The sequence below is a fragment of the Dermacentor variabilis genome, chromosome 2 (genome assembly GCF_050947875.1).
Source record: "Dermacentor variabilis isolate Ectoservices chromosome 2, ASM5094787v1, whole genome shotgun sequence".
Lineage (NCBI taxonomy): Eukaryota > Metazoa > Arthropoda > Arachnida > Ixodida > Ixodidae > Dermacentor > Dermacentor variabilis.
The window spans coordinates 238,089,330-238,098,542 of record NC_134569.1 but is presented as its reverse complement, the minus strand read 5'-3'; positions in this window follow the sequence as shown (position 1 = coordinate 238,098,542).

Here is a 9,213-nt window from a genome sequence, read left to right as displayed (position 1 = left end):
CTGACGTGACAATAAACAGGTTAGTAATTTGCTCTTCTTCGCGCCAATTTCTGTCTTCATTCTCGTTCAGCGTCCATCTTGTCCGCATTGTTATGTATTGTACTAGGTGGATATTTATATTTTGTGAATAACGGCGATGATATCAAACAGGACGCCGCAAGATCCATGCATTATTCGGCGTTCGTCCTACGTGAATCTTGCCGTGTATTGTTTAATTTTGTCGTTGGAGGTCGTACGTAAATTGGGTGGAGCCGTTCAGTTCCACACCACAACACTTTTGGGATCAAATACACGAATAACTGCATTGCTATTGCCAAAGATGCTGCCAACGAATTCTTGAACGATACGCGCTGTCAAAACAAGTAAAATGTGTATTTTTTCATACAAGAATACACTAGAATATCCCAAAAATTGTGCCCGAAATAACTGATACCAATGGTTCCATTTTTTTACCTATTTAATGTGTAACGAAAATATCGCACGAATTTTAGAACTATATCAGCTTGAAACCAGCAAAGCAGTGCATGCTGCTGATATAAAAATTTAAAGACCATGAAATAAACACGTTGAGGACACATAATTTAATAAAACTTTCTCATTCAATAACCTTGTTTACATTTTTGTGCATATGCAATGGCCAGAAAAACATCTCAATGATGATGCCTTTTGTTCGAATGTATTGCGCAGAAGCAGCTGTCACGGGTCGTGTATTGTGAGTAATTGCACCGCAGTTATAGTCGCACCAGAGAGCACATATAAAAACCAGGAGTTAAGCAAAATATACGAGGGCGAGTCAAATTAAAGTGTGTCAACGCGAATATATGACAAACGGGGTACTTTATTTAAAAGTAGTCTCAATGAGCATTTAGACATTTGTACATAAGGTGCCTGGTGGTGGTCTCGTGCTGACGATGCCCTCTCGGTGAGCGCATATTTCCCCCCTCATCGTTTAAGAGATTCAATACATACAAGCATTTGTCTCGCAAACCGGATTTATTTCAAGGGAATTTTCCACGTCTCAATAATTTCTCTCGTCGTATTCGAGTGCTGATTGCCGTGTTGTAGTTTGTTAACGAAGCTTCCCCTCAAGCCTAAATATTGTAAGGCAGTTTGTCGTGTGCGTATCATGGACACGCATGCTTATATCGCCTTCCGTTTCTCTACCACGGTTGCCCTTTAAAACCACGGCGCTGCAAGTTTGCTTCACAGACTTTCCTTTCCTTCCCTCTTAAACTGGCTCTCTTAACTACTACACGCACAGACAAAGGAACAGCGCGCGCTTTAGATCCTATAGATGAGATGAATATTTACAATTATTATTAGGGTTATAATTATATTCGAGTGCTGATTGCCGTGTTATAGTTTGTTAACGAAGCTTCCCCTCAAGTCTAAATATTGTAAGGCAGTTTGTCGCGTGCGTATCATGGACACGCATGCTTATATCGCCTTCCGTTTCTCTACCACGGTTCCGCTTTAAAACCACGGCGCTGCAAGTTGGCTTCACAGACTTTCCTTTCCTTCCCTCTTAAACTGGCTCTCTTAACTACTACACGCACAGACAAAGGAACAGCGCGCGCTTTAGATCCTATAGATGAGATGAATATTTACAATTATTATTAGGGTTATAATTATATTCGAGTGCTGATTGCCGTGTTATAGTTTGTTAACGAAGCTTCCCCTCAAGCCTAAATATTGTAAGGCAGTTTGTCGTGTGCGTATCATGGACACGCATGCTTATATCGCCTTCCGTTTCTCTACCACGGTTGCCCTTTAAAACCACGGCGCTGCAAGTTTGCTTCACAGACTTTCCTTTCCTTCCCTCTTAAACTGGCTCTCTTAACTACTACACGCACAGACAAAGGAACAGCGCGCGCTTTAGATCCTATAGATGAGATGAATATTTACAATTATTATTAGGGTTATAATTATATTCGAGTGCTGATTGCCGTGTTATAGTTTGTTAACGAAGCTTCCCCTCAAGTCTAAATATTGTAAGGCAGTTTGTCGCGTGCGTATCATGGACACGCATGCTTATATCGCCTTCCGTTTCTCTACCACGGTTCCGCTTTAAAACCACGGCGCTGCAAGTTGGCTTCACAGACTTTCCTTTCCTTCCCTCTTAAACTGGCTCTCTTAACTACTACACGCACAGACAAAGGAACAGCGCGCGCTTTAGATCCTATAGATGAGATGAATATTTACAATTATTATTAGGGTTATAATTATATTCGAGTGCTGATTGCAGTGTTATAGTTTATTAACGAAGCTTCCCCTCAAGTCTAAATATTGTAAGGCAGTTTGTCGTGTGCGTATCATGGACACGCATGCTTTTATCGCCTTCCGTTTCCCTACCACGGCTGCGCTTTAAAACCACGGCGCTGCAATATTGCTTTCCTCTCCTTCCTTCTTCTCCGCCCTTAAACTGGCTCTCTTAACTACTACAGGCAAAGACAAAGCAACAGCGCGCGCATGCGATCCCATAGATGAGATGAATACATATATATAGAAAAGTATCAGTCATAGCTCTCGTAGTATAGCCTTCTGAGCCGTTTCCTTTTTTTTTTTCTTTCTTTTTTCTTTGAAAGAAGTCCTATTAGGGTTATTATAATTACACGAAGGTATTTCGCCCTCGCCAGCAGCAGTACTTGAGATAGCTATTCCGGCGGCTAGCTTCCCACGCTATGCCTGCCGCCCTCGCACCTGTTTAAGCTTTTTCCTAGACGCTAGAGCTATACAATGTCCGCTCAACCTTGAGCGATCGGAAAGCGCGTCTTCCACTCTTGGTCGGCGGAGAGGGGAGACTTCGTTCCGGCCGCGAAGCTCTCTACATCTCAGTAAGGTGCCTGGTGGTGGTCTCGTGCTGACGATGCCCTCTCGGTGAGCGCATATTTCCCCCCTCATCTTTTAAGAGATTCAATACATATAAGCATTTGTCTCGCAAACCGGATTTATTTCAAGGGAATTTTCCACGTCTCAATAATTTCTCTCGTCGTATTCGAGTGCTGATTGCCGTGTTATAGTTTGTTAACGAAGCTTCCCCTCAAGCCTAAATATTGTAAGGCAGTTTTCCTAGTCTCTAAAGCCGCTCGAGTTCACGCTGCTCCTCTGGCGGCGATTTTTCCAAGAAATTATGCCTTCCAACCAATCGACTGTCGCGGACATCATCAGTAACTTTCCACATAAGTATGAGGCTCGGAGCAGGAGCTATGGCGCTTGAAAGTAACCGTTGGCTTGACGAACCAACCGACTGAGCTACCTTTCCGGGCAACATTGAAGGATCACGAGTTCAAATCACATGTTATGTTCCTTTTTTTCCCGCTTTTTTTTCTTTCTTTTTAATGTATTTTCCTTCATTTTATCACTGTACCGAAACCCTCCTAAAAAAAATTATACATACTCAATTATGTGTGGCCACACATGTGCAGGTCATAAATACCAGGTTCTCTAGCCGAGTGCCATCCATGCGGTATAACCGAGCTCAGATTGGTCCAGCTTGACTGATCAAATAGGGCACTACTGTAGGTTAAATGAGGCGTACAACTCCTGCGGGACCCGCCGTGGTTGCTCAGTGGTTATGGTGTTAGACTGCTGAGCACGAGGTCGCGGGATCGGACCCCGGCCACGGCGGCCGCATTTCGATGGGGGCGAAATGCGAAAACACCCGTGTACTTAGAATTAGGTGCACGTTAAAGAACCCCAGGTGGTAGAAATTTTCGGAGTCCTCCACAATCAGAAAGTGGTTTTGTCACGCAAAACCCCATAATTCAATTCTTAATTTAACTCCTGCGGGGACGGTAGAGTATCCGTCTCCAGTCCAAGAGGACCGTGATTCAAATTCCGGTGCCGCGCAATTCTCCACCGGAAAACACAAAAAAAACCGTGTGTTGAGAAAATTGCACAATCAGGCCTGGAGTGCGGCCTGATCCCGGTGACCAGAACCGGTAACGCACTCTCTCACCAGAGCAGGATTGGCCACCCTGGTGCAGTACTTGGCCACAACCTCCTATATGAATACAACAATCAAACCCCGGCCCTCAGTCCCCAGCAGCCGCGAAGCAACTGACCACGGCGGCGGTCAGACCTGTGACGCTGCAGAGGGTGCTAAGAATACCTGGCTCCGGACAGGCCGCCATTGGAATCTGAATCTGGCAACGTTTAACGTTAGAACGCTATCTAGTGAGGCGAGTCTAGCAGTGTTATTGGAGGAATTAGAGGGTAGTAAATGGGATATAATAGGACTCAGTGAGGTTAGGAGGACAAAAGAAGCATATACAGTGCTAAAAAGCGGGCATGTACTGTGTTACCGGGGCTTAGCGGAGAGACGAGAACTAGGAGTCGGATTCCTGATTAATAAGGAAATAGCTGGTAACATACAGGAATTCTATAGCATTAACGAGAGGGTGGCAGGTCTTGTTGTGAAACTTAATAAGAGGTACAAAATGAAGGTTGTACAGATCTACGCCCCTACATCCAATCATGATGACCAGGAAGTCGAAAGCTTCTATGAAGACGTGGAATGGGCGATGGGTAAAGTAAAAACAAAATACACTATACTGATGGGCGACTTCAATGCCAAGGTAGACAAGAAGCAGGCTAGAGGCAAGGCAGTGGGGGAATATAGCATAGGCACTAGGAATAACAGGGGAGAGTTATTAGTAGAGTTTGCGGAACAGAATAATATGCGGACAATCAATACCTTCTTCCGCAAGCGGGATAGCCGAAAGTGGACGTGGAGGAGCCCGAATGGTGAGACTAGAAATGAAATCGACTTCATACTCTGCGCGAACCCTGGTATCATACAAGATGTAGACGTGCTCGGCAAGGTACGCTGCAGTGACCATAGGATGGTAAGAACTCGAATTAGCCTAGACTTGAGGAGGGAACGGAAGAAACTGGTACACAAGAAGCCAATCAATGAGTTAGCGGTAAGAGGGAAACTAGAGGAATTCCGGATCAAGGTACAGAACAGGTATTCGGCTTTAACTCAGGAAGAGGACCTTAGTGTTGAAGCAATGACCGACTATCTCATGGGCATCATTAAGGAGTGCGCAATAGAAGTCGGTGGTAATGACGTTAGACAGGAAACCAGTAAGCTATCGCAGGAGACGAAAGATCTGATCAAGAAACGCCATTGTATGAAAGCCTCTAACCCTACAGCTAGAATAGAACTGGCAGAACTTTCTAAGTTAATCAACAAGCGTAAGACAGCGGACATCAGGAACTATAATATGGATAGAATTGAACAGGCTCTCAGGAACGGAGGAAGCCTAAAAACAGTGAAGAAGAAACTAGGAATAGGCAAGAATCAGATGTGTGCATTAAGAGACAAAGCCGGCAATATCGTTACTAATATGGATGAGATAGTTCAAGTGGCTGCGGAGTTCTTCAGAGATTTATACTGTACCAGTGGCACCCACGACGATAGTGGAAGAGAGAATAGCCTAGAGGAATTCGAAATCCCACAGGTAACGCCAGAAGAAGTAAAGAAAGCCTTAGGAGCTATGCAAAGGGGGAAGGCAGCTGGGGAGGATCAGGTAACAGCAGATTTGTTGAAGGATGGTGGTCAGATTGTTCTAGAGAAACTGGCCACCCTGTATACGCAATGCCTCATAACCTCGAGCGTACCGGAATCTTGGAAGAACGCTAACATAATACTAATCCATAAGAAAGGGGACGCCAAAGACTTGAAAAATTATAGACCGATCAGCTTACTGTCCGTTGCCTACAAAGTATTTACTAAGGTAATCGCAAATAGAATCAGGAACACCTTAGACTTCTGTCAACCAAAGGACCAGGCTGGATTCCGTAAAGGCTACTCAACAATAGACCATATTCACACTATCAATCAAGTGATAGAGAAGTGTGCAGAATATAAACAACCCTTATATATAGCTTTCATTGATTACGAGAAAGCGTTTGATTCAGTCGAAACCTCAGCAGTCATGGAGGCATTACGGAATCAGGGTGTAGATGAGCCATATGTAAAGATACTGGAAGATATCTATAACGGCTCCACAGCCACCGTAGTCCTCCACAAAGAAAGCAACAATATCCCTATAAAGAAAGGCGTCAGACAGGGAGATACGATATCTCCAATGCTATTCACAGCATGTTTACAGGAGGTATTCAGAGGCCTGGAGTGGGAAGAATTAGGGATAAAAGTTGATGGAGAATACCTTAGCAACTTGCGATTCGCTGATGATATTGCCTTGCTTAGTAACTCAGGAGACCAATTGCAATGCATGCTCACTGACCTGGAGAGGCAAAGCAGAAGGGTGGGTCTGAAAATTAATCTGCAGAAAACTAAAGTATTGTTTAACAGTCTCAGAAGAGAACAGCAGTTTACGATAGGTAGCGAAGCACTGGAAGTGGTAAGGGAATACATCTACTTAGGGCAGGTAGTGACCACGGATCCGGATCACGAGACTGAAATAACCAGAAGAATAAGAATGGGCTGGGGTGCGTTTGGCAGGCATTCTCAAATCATGAACAGCAGGTTGCCACTATCCCTCAAAAGGAAAGTGTATAACAGCTGTGTGTTACCAGTACTCACATATGGGGCAGAAACCTGGAGGCTTACGAAAAGGGTTCTGCTGAAATTGAGGACGACGCAACGAGCTATGGAAAGAAGAATGATGGGTGTGACGTTAAGGGATAAGAAAAGAGCAGATTGGGTGAGGCAACAAACGCGGGTAAACGACATCTTAGTTGAAATCAAGAAAAAGAAATGGGCATCGGCCGGACATGTAATGAGGAGGGAAGATAACCGATGGTCACTAAGGGTTACGGACTGGATTCCAAGGGAAGGGATGCGTAGCAGGGGGCGGCAGAAAGTTAGGTGGGCGGATGACATTAAGACGTTGGCAGGGACAACATGGCCACAATTAGTACATGACCGGGGTAGTTGGAGAAGTATGGGAGAGGCCTTTGCCCTGCAGTGGGCGTAACTAGGCTGATGATGATGATGATGACGACTGACTCAGCAGTCGCGTGCTTTCCGTCTCATAAAGCTTCTGCGGTTGCTGCTTCAAAAAGTCGGTAACTAACTCTTTCACGTCATCGTCCGACACGAATCTGGTTCCGTTGAGCCGATTTCTTAATTGCCCAGAAATGTGGAAATCGCAAGGCGACAAGTCTGGGCTTTATGGCGGATATTGCAGCGTTTCCCTCTTGAAGTTTGCCAGTTTTGTATTAACCACATCAGCGACACGGGGACGGGCACTGTCGTGGAACAAGATGACCCCATTCGTCGATTTTCCACGTCGTTTGTTCTTGATTGTGACACGTAGCCGATCCGTCATTTCGCAATATCGGAAACGATTAATAGTCTATTCAGGTTTAGCAAATTCAATCAGTAATCCCCCGTGACAATCTAAAAAAAAAAAAAAAAGCCAACACCTTTCCGGCAGAAATGACGGCCTTTGCTTTCTTTGGGGGTGGTGAATTCGAATGTTGGCACTGTAAGCTTTGCCGTCGTGTTTCAGGCTCGTAGTAGTGGCACCGTGATTCGTTTCCGGTCGCATTTGCAGACAAGAAGTCGTCACCTTCATTGTAATACCGGATCAGATAAGTCAAGGCAGCGCCGAACCTCTCCGTCATCTGGCGGTGGTTCCTAATCTTGGACATCCATTGCGCACACAAGAGCCGATAACCGAGATGTTCATGACTTATAGTGTGAACTGAACCGTGAGTGATGTTCACACGCTCGGCCAGTTCATCGATGCTCATCCTCCGTTCTTGTATAATCGGCTCATCAACCTTTGCAGTTGTATTGGGGGTGATTGCACGGTAGCTTTGGACCGGTCTTCTATCGACTTTGCAACTTTCACGTCCTTCTTTTAACCGTTTGCTCCAACGCTTCACAGAGGCCAATGAAATGCAATGTTCAACGCACACGGCAGCCATACGACGACTAAATTATGTTTGGGAAGCATCTTTAGTTGTGAAAAACTTCACGGCACCACGCTGTTCAACTTTTGAAGTGTCCATTAGGTCACGCAACGGTGTTCAACCCAGTGTATCAGAGCATTAAAGAACCTTGATCCTCAAACCTGCGTGTCACCTTTGTAAGTAAGGGATGCCTTTGTGCCACATGAATACATGCCTCGCAAATAATGAACGGAACCATTATTGCGCAGGGTGGGTTGGCTCACTTTCATTTGACTCGTCTTCGTACATTAGAAATGCGAAGATACAATAGAATATGCAAATGCGAAGATACAGCTTGACAAAAGGCAGAAAAGTGTCTCTGGAAACAAAGTTCACTGCACGTATACAAAATAACCCACAACAAGATATTTAAATATACGTATAAGTAATAAATCTAAGTAAAAGGTCTCTATATATGACGCGTCAAACAAGGCAAATAAACGTGTTGTGCAACCACATATTCATAGATCACAGAACCCTAAGTCACCCCTCCCCTCCCTCCACTCCCCCAATGTATGGCGCGCAACGGAAGGCGGCGCGCTTGCTCCCCGCTTTTCTCTCTTGCGCACACAAGACTTAGCCACCAACGTCGGTTCACCCATGCTCCTCCCCCTCCCCCCCTTACGCTTTCACTCCCACATACAGCATGCGGCACGCCGTCACGATGCTACCGCCCCTGGACTTTGTACGGAACATGAGGGCGACGGCGACGGCAGGAATGCGCCTGGAGTGTTTATACAACTGCTATCGCAATAATATAATCAAAGTATCCGGCAACTGAGGCATCTCGCGGCCCATTACTTTCCGCAAAAGAAGTAATAAAATTGAACTTTCACCGTGTGACATTGCGCTGTGCCGCGACAGTCTTTCTTTTTTTGTGGGGCGGGGGGCGCCTGAATGAAATAACGCAAAGGAAAGCACGTTGGCTACAATTGAATGCCTACTTTGGGCACCTAGTGTGGCTACCGAAGGAATATCGAAGAAAACGTGAGACGCATAGCCTACAGAGAACCATAGGCATACTCGGTATCCTACACCGGCGAGACAAAATTTTCCGGAGAGGTTACGCTCAAGTGAGCACGTTGCAATCCGTCGAGTCCTTGCAGTGATGGGGGAGAGCGACCATGCATTGTTTATTTTTTCTTTTCTGCTATCCAGAAAGCGTCCAAAACTCTGCCAGACGAAAATTCACTCGGCCAGAGAAAAATGAACGCGCATTGAAGTTCACCGCGTGGTGGTCGGTGAAGCCCGAGAAAACGCATGCGCTCTGGGTGATTCGGCAGC